General features: G+C 39.1%; 1 non-coding gene and 1 pseudogene across 1 annotated transcript; both read left to right on the top strand.

Moving 5' to 3' along the window:
- Positions 1-799: 799 nt before the first annotated feature.
- Positions 800-19,175, top strand: LOC108118124 (annotated as a pseudogene).
- On the top strand, positions 10,222-10,352 carry LOC121530107. Its single transcript, XR_005993791.1, has one exon.
- Positions 19,176-19,420: the final 245 nt, after the last annotated feature.

Raw genomic sequence — 19,420 nt, 5'->3', positions numbered from 1 at the left:
TTGTGTTACAGTACGCGGTGATTAATCTTATGCGCGATCACTAGCCTTTCGAGGTTATGTTGAAAGCAGTCGAAATCGGAATTCATCCTCTCGACTAACACTAACCGCATCTGCAATTCACTTTCATCGAACTTGGCCAACTGTTCGTCACTTAGGAGTGTATTTAACGCCGCAAGTTGACGCGCCACGGAGCTCGACTTTGCCTAATAAAAGTCTTCGTTGTCTGGGGCACGTAGCACAAGTTCTGTTGTATTTGATTCTGACATTTCGAATTATTTTTGGATTTCCGATTCACTTGACTAACGGCGACGAAAGCGAGAATAGAAGTAGCGGGTAGAATGGAAACGAAAATCGAAAAACCTACGCTTAGCAACCGAAATTATGTAACGCTCGGCGTTGTGTATAAGTTTTCGAAATGTATAGCAGCCGATGCTGACTGCAGATTTGCTTTGCATGTATAAGCGAATAGCAGGCATAACCGATGCGAATTGAGATCATTGACCTTCACACCGAATTGTGTGAGAGGCGCTTGGAATTATTAAAACGATATTTAATAATTTCTTAACTTTCACACGCGTTCACGATCACATCGGGGTCACCAAATGTTTTGAGGAGGGCAATAATTTATGTACCTATTTCTAAATTTTTTTTACAAATTATAATTGTAGAAGAATATGCGGTGCCGTTAAGGGTGCGAAAGAAAAGGTCGAGAGATTTTTCTCTCATTTATTTTAGCAGAGCTAAACGAGCGAGCACTTACCTCGTCTTGTCTTATAGATAAACGAGATATTTCTAAGCCATGATTTTGGTGTTAGCTATATGGCTGCTCCCGACTTACTCCCCCCGTTGGAAGAGTCATACGTCCAAGCGAAGTGGTTTCGACAGGACAGCTAATTTTCTTGTTGCCCGGTTGCACACTCCAGAGCTAGTGCGGATCACCGCAAATCGATGGACCCCATCATCTCCGGAGACGGTGCTCTCCGACCTGCCGAGCCTCCACCGCAAGGGGGTAAGTTGTCCTCCTTGATGAGGACCATGCTGCCTAGCTGTATACGTGGCCATGTCCGATTCTTCCATTGTAAGCCTTAATTCTGGTATTAGCTAGATGACTGCTCCCGACACCATCTATTTGCTACTCGCAATGCGATTGATCTGTATTCTTATGATCTGTTTTCCTCTACGCATCTGCAATCAACGGTTATAAGTAGGTAGATTGCATGATGACACGGAAAATCCTGGAATTATTGGGGCTTTCTCAAGGGCTATTTTCATGTAAAATTATTGGGACTTCCTTCCTTCCTTTCATGTAAAATTATTCGGTCGATGCTCAACGACCTGTTCATTCGAAACAGTTTAAGACACCCAAAACTCATGTTTCGGAATGGGTTTTTCGAGTCTCTTTCATCGTGTCTCTTTGTCTGCGGTTGTCACAAAAGCAATAGCGTTATAATCCGCTTATAAGCCGCAGTATATTTCTATAAATATTTTCTTTGAAACTGATTTCTGATTGGGTCTGGTAATTTTTTAATTTGAAAAAAGAAAAAGAAATGAAAAGAATTAAAAAGATGCCGACTTATGCTTCGTTGGTCTCGCGCAAGAAAGATTTGAAATTCGTGATCCAGTGGAGACTGTGTGACTTTAGAGCCTTCGCCATGTTAGACGTCTAACCTAGATAAGTTATTTTCCTAAATTTCCGGATTTGAGTTTTGTTCAACATTATTGGAGGGCTTTAATGTCTGTTCCAAGTGAACGTGTCGTCATCAAGCTATCTATCTGCTACTCGCAGTGCGATTGCCTTATGATCTGTATTCTTCTACGCATCTGCAATAAACTGTAATAAGTAGGTAGATTGCATTGAAGACACCCGAAACACTCATGTTTCTCTTTAACTGTTACATGAGTGTTTCACTCACTCCTTTTTTAGTTTTAAGTGTTTCGGGTGCCGTGTGAAACAGAATAGTTTGTGCGTATGAGCACATTCGAAATTATCAGTACAAGGCAACCACCCTTATTTTATGGTGCCGATCACACTCTTAGTGCCGTAAACGCACAAATGATTCGGGTACACTTCTTGTTTGGGTGTACCCATGCATGTCATACATGTACCCTGCTGTCTTCCTTCTACTAGAAATTGGTCCCCGGGAGACTTGACGAAAAGATAGTAAAGCGAGGCGGACACTAAACTGCTGCAATAGTCCTGTTGTCGCTTTGTTATTTTAGGGTTGCAAGAGAAAATGGTGAAAATGGAGCTTGATGCACAGTTGGGATTAAGCATGTACATTCTTGAGATTTCTACGCAGCTTAAGCTTATTCTCAAGGTGGACCCCTTATTTCTTGGTCATTCTTATTATCACATCATCCACCATCAAACATAGCATCCCAATCAATAGTTGTTGCTTGCTACAGCTCACGATGGCCTTTTCATTCCATTCCGTGCTATTTTCAACTCAGCATCGGAGCTCAACTTTGTTTCGTCTCGCCCTGCGGGCGAAAGGCGCATGCATCAGTATTCGGAATACGATAATCTTCACTCAACTCTTAAAAGGAAGTTAATATCGTCTTTTAGTCTCAAGATTCTGGACATCGTGCCTTAACGTCTGCGGTTCTTAGGCAGTATATTTCTAAAAGTATTTTCTTGGAAACTGATTTCTGATTGGACCAGGCATATTTTTTAATTTGAAAAAAGAAAAAGGAATGAAAAGAATTTAATTATTTGAAAGGATGCATAATCATGCTTGGTTGGTCTCCCCCTGTGGAGTCTAAAAATTTGTAAAAAGGGACTTTTAAGTTGATAATCATTTGTCTGGTGGGAAAAAATAGAAGTAGCTTCTTTTGTTTTCTGAGATCTAGGCATAGATAAGAACATACGGACATCAAAAACAGTTTCTTCTACCCGTTACCCGACTAGCTGCCTTCAGTTTAGTTGGAAATTGGCTCTTAGCTACACGTGGTTCAGAATAGCAAGATGCTCATGGCTTCTTGAAACTTCATGAATTTGTGGTGCCAGCATTTTAGCTTACGGAAGAAGAACAAGATTTCATTACTTTTTAAAAATCTAGGGTAGCTCTTTTGAACCACGCTTAAGTGGGAGTTCTTAATAATAATAAATAAAATAAATAATTTTTTACATATTCTATAGTTTTTAATTCTGTCTTGATTCAAGAAGCACCACCAAGCCTAACATTTTCGTTTCCAACCGAATTGACCATCATCGAAATTGTTTGACTCTTTACTCTTTACGGGAATCGTAAATCCTGCATCCTGCGAGTGAGGGGGCGACTACGGCATTCTAACTTGCCATATGAGCGCCGGCATCCGATAATACTCCCAAGTTCCCATCATTACACTGAGCTGGTAATTCGGCACTTGTATGTTTTGACTCTGCACGGAGGTGCGCAGCTGACTTTAGCGCATACACGCCAGCGGTTCTGGATAGTGACAGGAAGGCAGGCAGTTCGAAGAGTTGTGCGGAAATGTGTCCAATGTGTACGGGCACAGCCCTCCCCTTCGGCTCAGCTCATGGGAGACTTGACGCTTCATCGAGTGAACCCCCCTAATCTATTAGGTCTATTAGGGCGCTATAGAGCTCAAGGGAGCACGGTTGCGAGGCACCAGCTTCTACAAGGGGTACATCGCCGTTTTCATTTGCCTTGCAACAAAGGCAGTGCATTTGGAAGCGGTGACAGGCCTCACCACGGAACATTTTTTGCTGGCGCTGGACAGATTCACCAGGACGAAAGGGATGGTTCAGCACCTCTACAGTGACAACGGAACCAACTTTGTGGGGGCGGACAATCTAATGAAGAAGTTCTACGGTAAGCTTCAAGAAGGTTACGATCAGCTTATAGCAACGTGGACAACGTGGCACTTCAATCCTCCTCAGTCGCCCAATACATTATACCTTTTTAATCAACGAGTGACGGGTATCAATATTTATCAAAAATGTTTTAATTCGACCGTTATACGTCCCCGCTATTTAAATTTCAGTCGTCATTAGCTACTGCTGTCATAATTATTTTGAAATAAACAGAGTAGATTAACGGGTATATGAAAGTCGTAGTGGTAGTAACAGTAAATACTTATATGTACAATAAAAAAGGTCCTTTCATTTGTGTTCTATTAACATTAAAAATTATAAATAGTTTTTAATTTTTTTTATTTTAGAAAAACTAATCTATTTTTAATTTTCTCTTCGTTGCAACCAGTTTGTATCGTCAGTCAGTCAGAATCATTATTAGATTCTTTCCTTCTTTTGGTCGCTTGTGTAATTTTGGATTTTGACCAGTCTTCTTTAAATAAATATATATATATATATTTCTTAGTTTACAGACAAATTTTTTTAAACTTACAGTTACCAACCTCGCTGGTATTTTCATCTGATGAATATATTGTTTTAACAAGTTCCGAATTTTTTTACTTGTGCTATGATTATATTATGGTTGCTTACGGCCACGACTACTTCCTACGCGTCTTCCAACTAATGTGGTATCACCCCGCTGCCTATGCAAAAAAAATCGCTAAATTTTTTCTGTAAATGAAATATTAGCTCAATATTTATTGAAATCTAAATTGTGTCTACCTTTGTGTTCTCATTACTATGAGAGTACGCGGATTGTAATTGCATTATGAACGTAAAGACCAGTACCTGTACCATGTCTCCAACTTCTTCTGTAATGCTCTAGGAGGTTTAATATCTATAAAAATTTGTGATTATTTTCTTAAAGAAAATGTGGAAAACGCGCTTGATCAGCCGAAGAAGTAGTACCCGAGACGGATTTCCCTTAGAGGGTCGTTTTCTTTTGTTGGGAGATTAACTTGTATATTTTGATGTAAGCAGAGATGCAATTATTTCAACCAGATTTTCCTCATACCGTTGGCACTAAAATCTGTTGGTACAATATAAATCTAAGTTAGCAATGTACTCTTCCCTACCCATTCGCTCCACTTTCAAAAGGCGGCAACATGTGCGGCCGTGTGATCCAATATTTAGCTGCGTTGAATTTGCTCCCGGGGAACTGCACAACATTGGTTGCGCCGATAAGCTAACGCTCCAGATCAGCAGCTAGCGGACCCGGAGCGATGGGCTATCTGCCAACGGCCAGCTGGAGAAGGCTTTAGTTCTGGGAGAGACTGAGAGCCAACGTTGTGTCCTATAACATAAATAAACATAAGGAAAAAGAAGCCCGAAAAGCTCCTCTTCTACCAGTAAAACCCTTTTCTTTGAAGATTACCCCATGAAACGCAGACTGCAGAAGCTTTGTATGTATGTATTCCAGGCAATTCACGCATTGGACAGAAACGTTTCGTTTATGAGGCTCCTTCACAGTAATTTTACGATAGAGAAGCTACTGAAGCTTGTAAATGGGGTAAACTGAGTACTTCTTGGGGTTTAGGCACTCGCTAGCTCGATCTTAAAAAGACGCTGTTCGATTTTTGCCCGGTTAACTATGCTCATAGCAAGCTTGATTTTGAAACCCTGTTCCCTGTTCTGTTACAGAGTTGAGACTGAGCAGACAGACTTTTCAAATTTATTTCAGCAAATTTATTTCCCACTATAACGCCCACAAATCACGAAAAACTAAAATCGCTGAAATATCAGAAACTTTTAAAGCTAGAGAGTTGAAATTAAGTATGTATAATCTTGACATGCCAGCGCATCTTATGGTGGTACCATTATCTGGCTTTCGCAAAAGCTGATAGAAAATTCCGATGTAACATGTAGGTTTTTGTGATGCCCCAAATTCAAATTTTTTTTCCCATCTAGCCAACCCAAAAAAAACCAAAAATGCAATATTCTCGGGAGTTATAAAGCTAGAAAGTTAGGCGTAAGAATACGTATTTTAGAGATGCCACTGCAACTTCACACGAGTTTTTATTTGGACACGCCCATTTTAACGCCCACAAAACGGGGAAAACTGTGGTGTCAATAATATTACAGTGGATGTCTTCGTTTGACCTTGTATAACATATTTTTGTCAATATCTATCTATTTACCAAAGACTTTCAAATAGGAACATTATTTTGCTATTTATGAAGAAATGTAGGTTATAAGGCCTCACATGGACAGTGACGTTACTATAAGTTACTTAACATGCTTTCCTTTACAATAGGTGGCGCTTTGTGATATTCCACTAGCAAAATAAATATTTTAAAATTATGTAAAACAGTAACGGCTAGTTGGTGTAGGCATCAATTAGTTTTTTGGCGAAGTCCCACCTTAACATCAACCACCACGCTAACGTAGGTGTGAATGACGGTTTCGTTTGTCCCTTAAATTTAAGCTCGATTTGTTTGATATTTTGCATAGTTTGTGAACGTGGCATGATTGAGATCACAGAATCCGAATCTGTGTTGCGAGATGTGAACGGTGGTAATTTCTGGTAGACTTCTGAGACCGTGCGATAGACATAGACCAATCTTTGGCTTGCCGTTGAAGCTCACCTTTCAAAATCGGACGGTGTGGCTTTGATTCGGCTGACTGCAAATTTGTCGAGCAGCTGGGTCTTCAGTCTGTCGTATTTATTTACCGCTGGCGGGTAAATAATTAAATCCATTTCAGCCATAGCAATGTCCACTTGAGCGAATCACGATTTCGGGTTGTTAGTGACAGGGCAGGCGAATTGTTGCTCGTACCGCCGGTGCCGATGGTACCGAGGAAGGAAGCTGCAATGCATCGAGTTGGTCTTGCAGAGCTCTGATCCTGTCCAGCAGTTGCCTATGATCTTAGGGCATTTTGCAGTTTGTCGCGTCATCAAAAATGAGCTTTCTCGGAACACCCGATCGCAGATTGTGGTGCACCTTGTTAAACATACACTCAGGTGTTGTTGGTTGCCTCAATCGCCTTTGGCTACGTGTGTGTTTGCCTAAAAGTCTCAGCATTTTTGGAAATTAAAATTGTGTTGTGTTTTGCGTATTTAAAGAGTTATTTACAGGTTTTTAAATTTTACAATCACACAATTCATAGCCTAAAGTTGCCGGCGGTAAATACAAGGTTATCAGCCAAGGGTTTTGGTTATTAAGCCTAGATTTTGGATTTCATTGAACTCGGATTTGTACAATATAGTTTTTATAATTTTCGAATAAATCTTTACCTATATACTTGTTTTTATACCGCTACTCGTAGATTCGATAGATATATACTACTATAAAGTATATGTATTCTTGATCAGTACCAATAGCGAAGTCGATTAGGCCATAACTTTTTGCCCGACTGTCCGTATGAGCGCTGAGATCTCAGAAACTATAAGAGCTACAAAGTTGAGATTAAGCAGACAGATTCTTCGGGTCTCTACGCAGCGCAAGTTTATTTCGGAGAGATCGAAGAAAGTATTAGAGCTAAAAAGTTAAGATTAAATATGTGTTCTCTTTAACTGCGTGAGTTTTCATCTGGCTACGCCCACTGTAACCGCGAAAAACTGAGGCATGTATAATATTATAATGTATGTCTTCGTGTGACCTTGTGTAACATATTTTAGTCTTATCTTGGTTTTTAATTGGTTAACCAAGTAACGAGTATTTTCATTATAATATTTTTTCTTGGGCATTTGTACCTGTTACTCGTGGAGTAAAAGGGTATACTAGATTCGTTGAAAAGTATGTAACAGATAGAAGGAAGCGTTTCCGACCATATAAAGTATATATATTCTTGATCAGGATCAAAGCGAAGTCGATTGAGCCATGTCCGTCTGTCCGTTCGTCCGTCCGTCCGTCCGTCCGTCCGTCCGTCCGTCCGTGTGAACGCTGAGATTTCAGGAACTATAAACGATACAAAGTTGAGATTCAGTGTAAAGGTTCTTGAGGTCCCTACGAAACGCAAGTTTATTTCAGCATCCTGCCATACCCACTCTAACAAACCAAAATCAAGAAAAACTTAAATATCTGAAATCTCAGGAAGTATTAGAGCTAGAAAGTTGAAATTCAGCATGTACAATATTGAGATGCTAGCGAATCTTATGGTGGTAGCATTATCCCTCACCCACTCTTACGCACACCAAGCTCAAATAACGGTTTTCGCATTTTCTGGAAAAGCTGATATCTGGGTAACTATAAGTGCTAGAAAGTTCGGATTAAGCATGAAGGTTTTTATGATGCCCCTTATACTATTTTTTTTTCGATCAAGCCACGCCCACTCTAACGTTCACAAAACCCGAAAAACCAGCAAATCGAAAATCTCGGGAACTGAAAGAGTTAGAAAGTTGTGTTTAAAAATACGTATTTAAAAGATGCCACTGCAACTTGCCCCTAGTATTAATCCGGCCACGACCATTCTAACGCCCACAAAACCCGAAAAAATGTGGCGTCTATAATATTATAGTGTATGTCTTGGTTTGACCTTGTATTACATTTTTTTTGTCAATATCTATCGATTTACCAAAGATTTTCCAAATCTGAACATTATTTCGCTATTTATTAAAAAATTTATGTTTAAGCCTCCTTGTTTGGGTATTATAATAGATGATTTCAGCAATTTACGACCAGGCATATATATTAAACATATATAAAGTATTATATATTAATCATACTTTATATATATCGCTGTTGTCTATACAAGCTTAGCTTAAGATATTTGAAGAGCTAAATCGAATTCCTAATATTGTGATATTACCCTATGATGTTAACAGTGTAAAAGCATTGAAACTGCAACTACGCCTGGTAGTCTCAAGTGGTCACAACTGAAATCAATGGCGCTCGATCTTTTTTTGTGTCCCAGAAGCTTTTTGATGATGGAAGCTGGCAGCCCACACTGCCGTCAAGGTCGCGCTAAAGAAAAACCAGAAAATTGTTTATCTTGCGCAGATCTGCTTTCTGACCCCTAACCGTCTCAGGAATTTACTTATCGAATGCGTAACACCCTAGCCTCATTTAGCCCGGCAATGCGTCAATCGTACGAGACCACTAAGGTGCATTGCGTGCGTCCGCGATTCCTAACGCTCTATGTTAGCCACAACCTGTGTCAGTTCTGTCCACTGAAACACCACTCCTCACTTGTGTTCTTGAAAAACAGTGCGAACCAGTTTGAAGTTAAGATAGAAGTGGAGGATGCAAATAATCGGCGGGTTATGAATGTCAGCGCTCTACGGCTGGATTGGGAGTTTACCGTTGATAACGAGCGCTACTACAAGGACATTATTCCACACCTTTAAATTTCTGAGTTGGAGTATATTCACGATGTAAGCTTACCGAAACGCGATCTTGTCATCCTGACATTAAGCGACGTAGCGACCAATTTCCGCACAAAGGGAACTGTGTCTCAGTACATAGACGAGGTACTTGCACAACAGAAAATTTATTCGAAACGTCCTCCATTCAGAATTAAAAATGTAGGTTGTCCTATCCCCATGAATTTACCTTGAAACTTATATATTTTTATTTTCTTTAGCAGCCTAATACAAGTTTAGTAAGCACGTAGTAAGCATTGAAAACGAACTTCAATTTAACGCGGTTAATAGAACAATTTTGTCGAAAGACATTGTCAATATTTTTCTTGCTTGTGGCCACAGAGAGCACATTCCTATCGCTCAGGGTAGTGGATACATGCAGATAGTGCTTTCTGAAAGAGGCATCGTTCATTTTGAATACAATGAGAGGACCCGCATACTAGTACTGAAGCAGTTGCGTTTTGGCCATGTGCGTCTTGATCTGATCGACCGTTGTTTGATGAACAAACCCAACCTTCTGTCCAACTCTGTTGTAGGAATTGGTGCCATTGAAGTATCTAGCAGGGACCATATTGAGCGTGGAACCCAAATCGAGAGCGATCGTCAGGCTCTTCGACACCAACGAAAACCTCTTCCTCTTAGACAGAAGCAGCTTAAGTGTAAGTAAGTTAATTTTCCTTTATCGGCTGATAATAAGTAATATTTTTGGCATTCCAAGCCATATGTTCGGGCGATGTTACAGCCCACAGACTGGGGACCAGCACGATCGTAGTAAAGTACTATTTAAACAATCCGGTAATCGGAAAGGCTGAAATAGTGACCCACGACGCGTTGGACTTACACGTAGTTTCCCTTAAGGGGATGGAGATTCGCACTCTCTGATCCGCATTCGTTGCGGGGCCATAATGCCCGCCACCTTGTGGGGTCTTTTTGTTTTATCTCCCATGGTATTAGGTACCTTGCAAAACATAAAAATCTTCTGGAAAGTCAGCCAACCTCAGGCTGTTGAAATCTTAGACAAATTCACGGCTACAGGTGAGTCTAACTTACTATCTTTGCATTTGCGTGCGCGGATACTGCCTAGAGTTAAGAAAACTTAGCTCTATGCCCGCAATGTGCACGGATATCAAAATGTTCTTCGATGAGCCTGCTCGATTGAGTTATCAAGCAGGTACAGATACAGAGCATACAACCAGTGCCCATATTCACATGCATACTTTCTTAAGCGATTATATGTAGTAGTTTATATATTATATTATATATATTATATTTATATATATTATATTATTTATATTATTTATTTATATATTATATTATATATAATATATTAATATATTTTATTATATTTATTATATTGTATTATTTATTATTATTTAAATTTGATTGGCTAGGGTAAAAATACCAAAATAAAAATTTCAGAGGTTGAGTACCAAAGTGAGGATTTAATATTGAGCCGAGTACGAGCCCTAAATCCCGGAAAGGTTATAAAGTTGCAACCAACCAGTTTAAAGCTAATTGGTAAGTGTGATCTCTCCGAGAACTTTTTATAACAAAAATATATTTTTTAATTGCAGTTAAAAGCACTTCATCTGGTTGCGACAAATATAAGGGCATCCATTTTAGCAGCTCCGCGCCGCAAGGTTCAGCTTAAATCCATTAAAAACGGTGCGCTCTTTAAGCTGGACGGTCAAAGCAATGGTATAGTAAACGTGACTCCAGATGGGCGTTTGCAAACAAAACACTTTCTAGGCCGTAATCTTATAATTGTAAGGTTCTAAGGCCTAAATCAGATAATTATTGATTAAAATTTCGTATATATCTCTAAGGCGAAAACAGCACACCAAACACAACCTATCGTTATTGAAGTGCAGAATGTGACACTGTGTCAAACCTAAAATTTAGAAAGTCGGAAAACAAAATACCGAGTGGAATGCACTTTGTGCTCAAAGTATCCCTTCACGATGAAACGAATTCTCACACAAAATTGAGCACGTTAATGAGCTGCGTTATGAATTCGCCACCAAAGATTTAGTTTATGCTCAAATAAATAATAATAGAACAATATTGAGGTGAGTTTCACTTTATTATTTATACTCTTTAGCATAAAAGGTAAAAGGAATGGAAAAAAATAATATTTCAAAACTTATTATGGGCATTATTTCTAGAAATTAAGGTAAGGCAGTGTTCTCACCGCCAGGTGAGAATTAGCCCTGGGACCATTGTTTTACCACCCGATAATTGTCACTAGCCGGGAAAAACTAAGTTCCAAGCTCACTGAAACTAAAATATAATAATACAAAATAGGTGGTGCCTTATGAATTTCCACTAGCAAAATGAATATTTCAAAATTGTGTAAAACAGTAACGGGTATTTCATAGTCACTAGACTCGACTATAGAGTATCTTCTTGTTTAAAACTCGAGGGGCGCATGAATCAGTATCTGCAATAGGATAATCTTCTCTCAACTCTGAAAAGGAAGTTGATATCATCTTTCAGTCTCAAGATTCTGGTCTCTTTTTGCGGTTGTCACAAAAGCAATAACGGATTATAAGTCGCAGTATATTTCTAAAAATATTTTTTTGGGAACTAATTGAAACTGATTGGGTCATAGAAAAAGGAATGAAAAGAATTAAATTATTTAAAAGATGCCGACTTATGCTTCGTTGGTCTCGCGCAACAAAGATTGGAATTTCGTGATCCAGTGGAGACTGTGTGACTTAAGAGCCTTCGCCATGTTAGACGACTTTGGCAGTGGACACCTAGATAAATTATTTCGCTAATATTAAGGATTTGATTTTTTTTCAAAATTATTGTAGGGCATTACTGTCTGTTCAAAGTGAACATGTCGTCATCAAGCCATCTATCTGCTACTCGCAGTGCAGCCTATCCCGGACCACTGACATAATTCCAGCAATAGCAATATCGACATTGTCCAACGTGATCGCAGAACAAAAGGTAAAGTACTTCACCAAGCTATCGGTGCACCCTAACCACCTGGCGAGAGGTCTAACAAGGTTGAGCAACCAATCACGCCTTCGTCGCAATGACCTACCCACCCAGCAAACGACCTGAGGGTCGCGCAACCAGAATGCAGTCTAAGTATACTGTTAGTTAAATTTTAATGTTAAGATTCGTAAACTTATTGTTAGTTTTAAAATTAAGAGTAGATTCAATAAATAAAAAAAAGCAAAGCTATAAAAAAAAAAAAAAAAAAATTTTAAATATTTTTCGTTTGTCTAAATTATAATTGTCTTTTTACATTGAAGTATAGCCGTGCACTTTTTTCTTCCACCATGGTAGGCATTGCCCGAGTATTTAGCCATCGGAACGATAAGATTGTGATAACTAATGGCGACGAGACCACGCTTGGCGGATTTGTTAGGTACGATTTGGAAGTTCTGGAGCCGAATGTGGTTAATATATAATTTTAATCATTTGTTTAACTTTAAAAAGAGGTTTTGCAGATTGTGTTTGTCAAGTCATTGGACATATTCAGTGGATCAGAGTATCGAGGACAGTTCGTTCTCCGTAACCACTTGCAGTCCAAAAAATATTATAACTTTGTAAAGAGTAAAAAGGTATATTAGATTCATTGAAAAGTATGTACCAGGCAGAGGGAAGCGTTTCCAACCGTATAAAGTATATATATTCTTGATCAGGATTAATAGCCGAGACGATTAAGCCCTGTCCGATTGTTCGTTCGTCTGTCCATAAGAACGCTGAGATCTCAGGAACTATAAGAGATACAAAGCAGACATATGTTTGAGGTCCCTACGCACCAAGTTTATTTCAGAATCCACGCCCACTATAACGCCGGAAAACTGGCGTCCATAATATTATATTGTTTGTCATTGTTTGACTCTGTGTAACATTTTTAGTCAATATCTATTGATTTACGAAAGATTTTTCAAATCTGAACAATATTTAGTTATATAATATATGAAGAAATGTTGGATATAAGTCCTCACATGCACAGTTCCGTCATCATCAGTTAGTAAACATGCTTATTTGACACCTTTTGCGGTGAATATTTTACAATTGTGTTAACCAGTAACGGGTATGTTATAGTCGCGGCACTCGACTATAACGTTTCTTCTTGTTTTTTGTTGTTACCTATCGATTTACGAAAAACCGTTTTTCACAATTTTTTAACACTTTTCATAAGACCGGGTTATGAATGTTCTATCTACGACTGGATTGGGAGTTTACCGTTGATAACGTGCGCAACTACAAGGAAATTATTTCACACCTTAAAATTTCTGAGTTGGAGTTTATTCACGGTGTTAGCTTACCGAAACGCGATCTTTTCATCCTGACATTAAGCGACGTAGCGACCAATTTCTCCATAAAGGGAACTGTGTCCCAGTACATAGACAAGATATTTGCACAACAGAAAATTTATTCGAAACGTCCTCCATTCGGAATTAAAAATGTGGGTTATCCTGTCTCCATGAATTTACCTTGAAACATATATATTTTTATTTTCTTTAGCAGCCTAATGCAAATTTAGTAAGCACGTAGTAACCATTGAAAACGAACTTTAATTTAACGCGGTTAATAGAATAATTTTGTCGAAAGACCTTGTCAACATTTTTCTTGATTGTGGCCACAGAGAGCACATTCCTATCGCTCAGGGTAGTGGATACATGCAGCTAGTGCTTTCTGAAAGAGGCATCGTTCATGTTGAATACAATGAGAAGTCCCGCACTAGTACTGAAACAGTTGCGTTTTGGCCATGTGCGTCTTGATCTGACCGACCGTTGTTTGATGAACGAACCCAACCTTCTGTCCATCTCTGTTGTAGGAATTGGTGCCATTGAAGTATCTAGCAGGGACCGTGTTGAGCGTGGAACCCAAATCGAGGCGATCGTCAGGCTCTTCGACACCAACGAAAACCTCTTCCCCTTTGACAGAAGCAGCTTAAGTGTAAGTAAGTTAATTTTCCTTTATCGGCTGATAATAAGTAATATTTTTGGCATTCCAAGCCATATGGTCGGGCGATGTTACGGCCCACAGACTGGGGACCAGCACGATCGTAGTAAAGTACTATTTAAACAATCCGGTAATCGGAAAGGCTGAAATAGTGACCCACAACGCGGTGGACTTACACGTAGTTTTCCTTAAGGGGATGGAGATTCGCACTCTCTGATCCGCATTCGTTGCGGGGCCATAATGCCCGCCACCTTGTGGGGTATTTTTGTTTTATCTCCCATGGTATTAGGTACCTTGCAAAACATAAAAATCTTCTGGAAAGCCAGCCAACCTCAGACTGTTGAAATCTTAGACATATTCACTAAAGGTGAGTCTAGCTTACTATCTTTGCATTTGCGTGCGCGGATACTGCCTAGAGTTAAGAAAACTTAGCTCTATGCCCGCAAAGTGCACGGATAACAAAATGTCCTTCGATGAGCCTGCTCGATTGAGTTATCAAGCAGATACAGATACAAAGCATACAACCAGGGCCCATATGCAAGTTAACACACCCAGTTCCCGAATTGGGAAACTGCCGAGTTGCGGGCCACATCCGGTGGCCAACACACGGAATAGGGAAACTACCGACTCTGCACTCTGGGGGCAATCACACAGAGCCCTGCCAGAAGTGGCCAAATCACCGACTCCGCACTCTGGGGACAATCCCACCTTGGTGACAGCGCTGCGACCACGCGAAGGCTTCTAGCTGCAGCCGGATCAGACCATTAAGTTAGTTTAAATTCAACTAAATAAAACATATTATACTATCCTTTACCTTAACAGGCTTAGGGGAAACAAATGTGTAACAATTAAATATTGTTAAACCAATTATACTATCCTTTACCTTAACAGGTTTAGGGGAAATAAATAAGTGAAACTTTACAAATCAATTTATAACTTAAAGGATCCTTGCCACAGCGGGCCCGAGTGAAAGTGAGAAATAATAATATAGAGGAAACTTCACAATTAGCGAAATAATGTTCCGATTTGAAAAATCTTTGATAAATCAATAGAGATTGACAAAAATATGTTATACAATGTCAAACGCAGATATAGATTATAAGAATGTGGATGCCCCAGTTTTTCGCGGCTTGTGGGCGTTATAGTGGGTGTGGCTAGATGGGGAAAAAAGCATTGCGGCATCATAAAAAACAGCATGCCTAATCCCACATTTCTATCACTTATAGTTTCTAAGATATCAGCTTTTCTACAAAAAGCTGCGTCAGCGCTCAAGTATCTTCATGCTAAATCTCAACGTTGTATCTCTAATAGTTCCTGAGATCTCAGCGTTCATACAGACAGGTGGACAGACAGACGGGCGGACGGATTCACGGACATGGCTTAATCGACTCGACTATACTTTATAGGGTTGGAAACGCTACCTTCTACCCGTTACATACTTTTCAACGAATCTAATATACCCTTTTACTCTACGAGTGACGAGTATAAAAATTGTTTTGGAGCTGGTTGTTGGTAGCATAATTCTTTTTAATTGGTAAACAGAGTAAAATTTCTTTAATTTGTATGGGATTTCTGGCAGCATGGTCTGGACAGTCAAAAATAGGCTGATGGTACATTGAAAGCTTGTGAGACTAGTGCCTTCTCTTGTCATTTCAGTCTCCTGTGAACTAAATTTTTTTTTGTTATTTTATGCATTCACATTAAATAGTCCAGCAAAGTCTCACGCGCTTTCCTTTCAGTTGAACTTGTTGCGTGAGACCAAGTATGTTATTGTCATCAGGTTGTGGAACTAAGCAGGAATCAAGTATTTTTGGGCCTATATTAAGTTGTCAGTGGTTAGTTCAAATAACGTCTTCCTTACCAAGGTGAGTTTAAATTAGATAGTGAATTTCCTGATGCTCATGGTTGCAACCTTCTACAACAAATGCTAACAAATTTAAAACCAAAAGACCATTTTTTGTGCCGGTGGCATTGTCATCAATTTCAAGCAGTTTAAATGAAAATAGTTTTTTCTGTTAATAAACTTACATTACAGTTATATAAATAGTATTATAGTAATTATTATTATTATTATTCTCACATATTCTTGACAAGTTTCGGATTTAAGCCTTTTGATTTGTTTCTGTAGTATGCGCCTTTTAATTTGCAACATGAAATTATTAGTTATTTATTTGTTACAACAATAACTCGATAAAATTGCCCAAAAGTTACCTACCATTCTTTTTTTTTGTAGAACAAGTAAAATAGGCTTAAAATTTAAAATATTTTTCGTTTGTCTAAATTATAATTGTCTTTTTTCATTGAAGCATATTCGTAAACTTTTTTCTTCCACCATGGTAGGCATTGCCCGAGTATTAAACCATCGGAACGATAAGATTGTGATAACTTATGGCGACGAGACCACGCTTGGCGGATTTGTTAGGTACGATTTGGAAGTTCTGGAGGCGAATGTGGTTAATATATAATTTTAATCATTTGTTTAACTTTAAAAAGCGGTTTTGCAGATTGTGTTTGTCAAGTCATTGGACATATTCAGTGGATCAGAGTATCGAGGACAGTTCGTTCTCCGTAACCACTTGCAGTCCAAAAAATATTATAACTTTGTAAAGAGTAAAAAGGTATATTAGATTCATTGAAAAGTATGTACCAGGCAGAGGGAAGCGTTTCCAACCGTATAAAGTATATATATTCTTGATCAGGATTAATAGCCGAGTCGATTAAGCATTGTCCGATTGTTCGTTCGTCTGTCCATATGAACGCTGAGATCTCAGGAACTATAAGAGATACAAAGCAGACATATGTTTGAGGTCCCTACGCACCAAGTTTATTTCAGAATCCACGCCCACTATAACGCCCATAAACCCTGGAAAACTGGCGTTCATAACATTATATTGTTTGTCATTGTTTGACTCTGTGTAACATTTTTAGTCAATATCTATTGATTTACGAAAGATATTTCAAATCGGAACAATATTTCTTTATATATTATTTATTATTTATATTATTATTTATATATATATTATATTTTATATATATATTATTATTTATATTATTTCGATATACGAGTATTATCTAATATAGCTTACCGAAACGCGATCTTTTCATCCTGACATTAAGCGACGTAGCGACCAATTCCCGGATAAAGGGAACTGTGTCTCAGTACATAGACGAGGTACTTGCACAACAGAAAAATTTATTCGAAACGTCCTCCATTCGGAATAAAAAATGTAGGTTATCCTGACTCCATGAATTTACCTTGAAACATATATATTTTTATTTTCTTTAGCAGCCTAATGCAAATTTAGTAAGCACGTAGTAAGCATTGAAAACGAACTTCAATTCAACGCGATTAATAGAATAATTTCGTCGAAAGACCATGTTAACATTTTTCTTGCTTGTGGCCACAGAGAGCACATTCCTATCGCTCAGGGTAGTGGATACATGCAGCTAGTGCTTTCTGAAAGAGGCATCGTTCATGTTGAATAAAATGAGAAGTCCCGCACTAGTACTGAAACAGTTGCGTTTTGGCCATGTGCGTCTTGAGCTGACCGACCGTTGTTTGATGAACGAACCCAACCTTCTGTCCATCTCTGTTGTAGGAATTGGTGCCATTGAAGTACCTAGCAGGGACCGTATTGAGCGTGCAACCCAAATCGAGGCGATCGTCAGGCTCTTTGACACCAACGAAAACCTCTTGCTCATAGACCAAAGTGTATACAATCTATCTGAGGTAGTCTTGGACCGAGATTATGCTTGGAAAGCAGGACAATCTAGGACCAGGGGAGATCTGCTATATTTTTAGGCAGCAACGTGGGCGAGACTCAAATAATTTTCCAGTCCATAATCCCCGCCACCTTGTGGGATCTTTTTGGTACCTAGCAACAAGAAGAAGATTCTCTTCTGAAGCGAACGGATGTGTTTTTTCTACTCTCGTTAACTTTGTTGGCTATTTACGAATATATGTACGCTTAAACCGATACGAATTTCTTTGTATAAATAAAACCTTCAGCCGTTTGCCTTCCGCGCAGTGAACTAAACTGTGTAGCTTTTGTTTCTTTTGTTTAAACTCTCAATTTACTTAAATTATTTTCACATTCTCCTATTTCTCGTCTTTCGCGATAAACGGTTCCTCTCCCGCTCGCGCCTCTCTCGTGTTGTTTATCTATACCTTATCTTGATTTCAATCTATTCCCCCGCTCCCTCACACTTCTTATAGTGTGCATATCTAAAACTTATCTTGTTTTTATTCTTCTTTTTCTGTTCTCGCACAGTGGGCTTTTTTCGATTAAATAGTGCTTAAAAATAATAATTATAAATCATTATGTCTGAAATTGTCTACTACTTAAAATCTTGTAACAAAATAATTACAACTAACCAGCCGGGCGTTTTGTGTTTGCTTTGTGATAATACGGTTCATGCCAAATGTGTGGGGGACTCAAAGGGAAATGAGATCTTTTATGCGGCAGACAAAAAATGGTTTTCGTGAGGTGCTCGGCGCTAAAGCCAGCGATTTGCTCACGGCGCTGGACACCCAATTTAATAATGTCCAATTGTTAAATGAGTCTCCAAAGCGTAAAAATCAAACTCTTGTGTGCCGCAGATCACTAGTTCCCTTCTCGCTCCCACTTCTTACCTTCAGAACACTGAAGTGTCGCCGCAGCTGTTTGGAACGCCTTTGGCCAACACTCCGGTGAGTACGAAAACTTCTGCATCCGAATTTTCTGGACATGATGGTAGGAAATCGTTAGATAGTTTGTCTGCTTCAAGGCTCCTGGCTCCTACATAGCCAATCTCCATTAACATCAACCCACCCGATACACTGCAGGGGAATTTCGTGCCCGGACTACCGGCGTGCGCTGGCGGTGCAGGATTAGAACCTGCTACACCAAAGCCCCTAAAGGTAATCCCACCTGAGAAACATATATTTGTTTCCCGGCTTTCCGAGGATACGTCTGAGTCAGACGTATTGGCATACATACAAGCCGAACGAAAGCCGACACTAAGGTGGATAACATAACTAAATTTAAACAGAATAAGTATCATCATTTAAGATTCGCGTCCCCTCGGTGGAATTTGACAAAATGTGCTCAACCAAGTTCTGGCCGGAACACATTTTCGTCCAAGAACATCGACCGGGACATAAAAAAAAGAAAATTAATCGATCTGCGGCGGTAAAACTCCCCCAAACAAAAGCCACTGAGCAAACCCTCGCAAAAAACTAAAATCGTCTCTCATTCTTTCCTATCAGAACACAAGAAGGTTGCGTACTAAGCTTCCTACTTTGTTTTCTGAGAGCTTTTCTTTTGCATCCCAAATAATTGTTTTTACCG

Source organism: Drosophila eugracilis, unplaced genomic scaffold, assembly GCF_018153835.1.
Source record: "Drosophila eugracilis isolate 14026-0451.02 unplaced genomic scaffold, ASM1815383v1 contig_223, whole genome shotgun sequence".
NCBI lineage: Eukaryota > Metazoa > Arthropoda > Insecta > Diptera > Drosophilidae > Drosophila > Drosophila eugracilis.
This window is presented reverse-complemented; position numbering and strand designations above follow the sequence as displayed.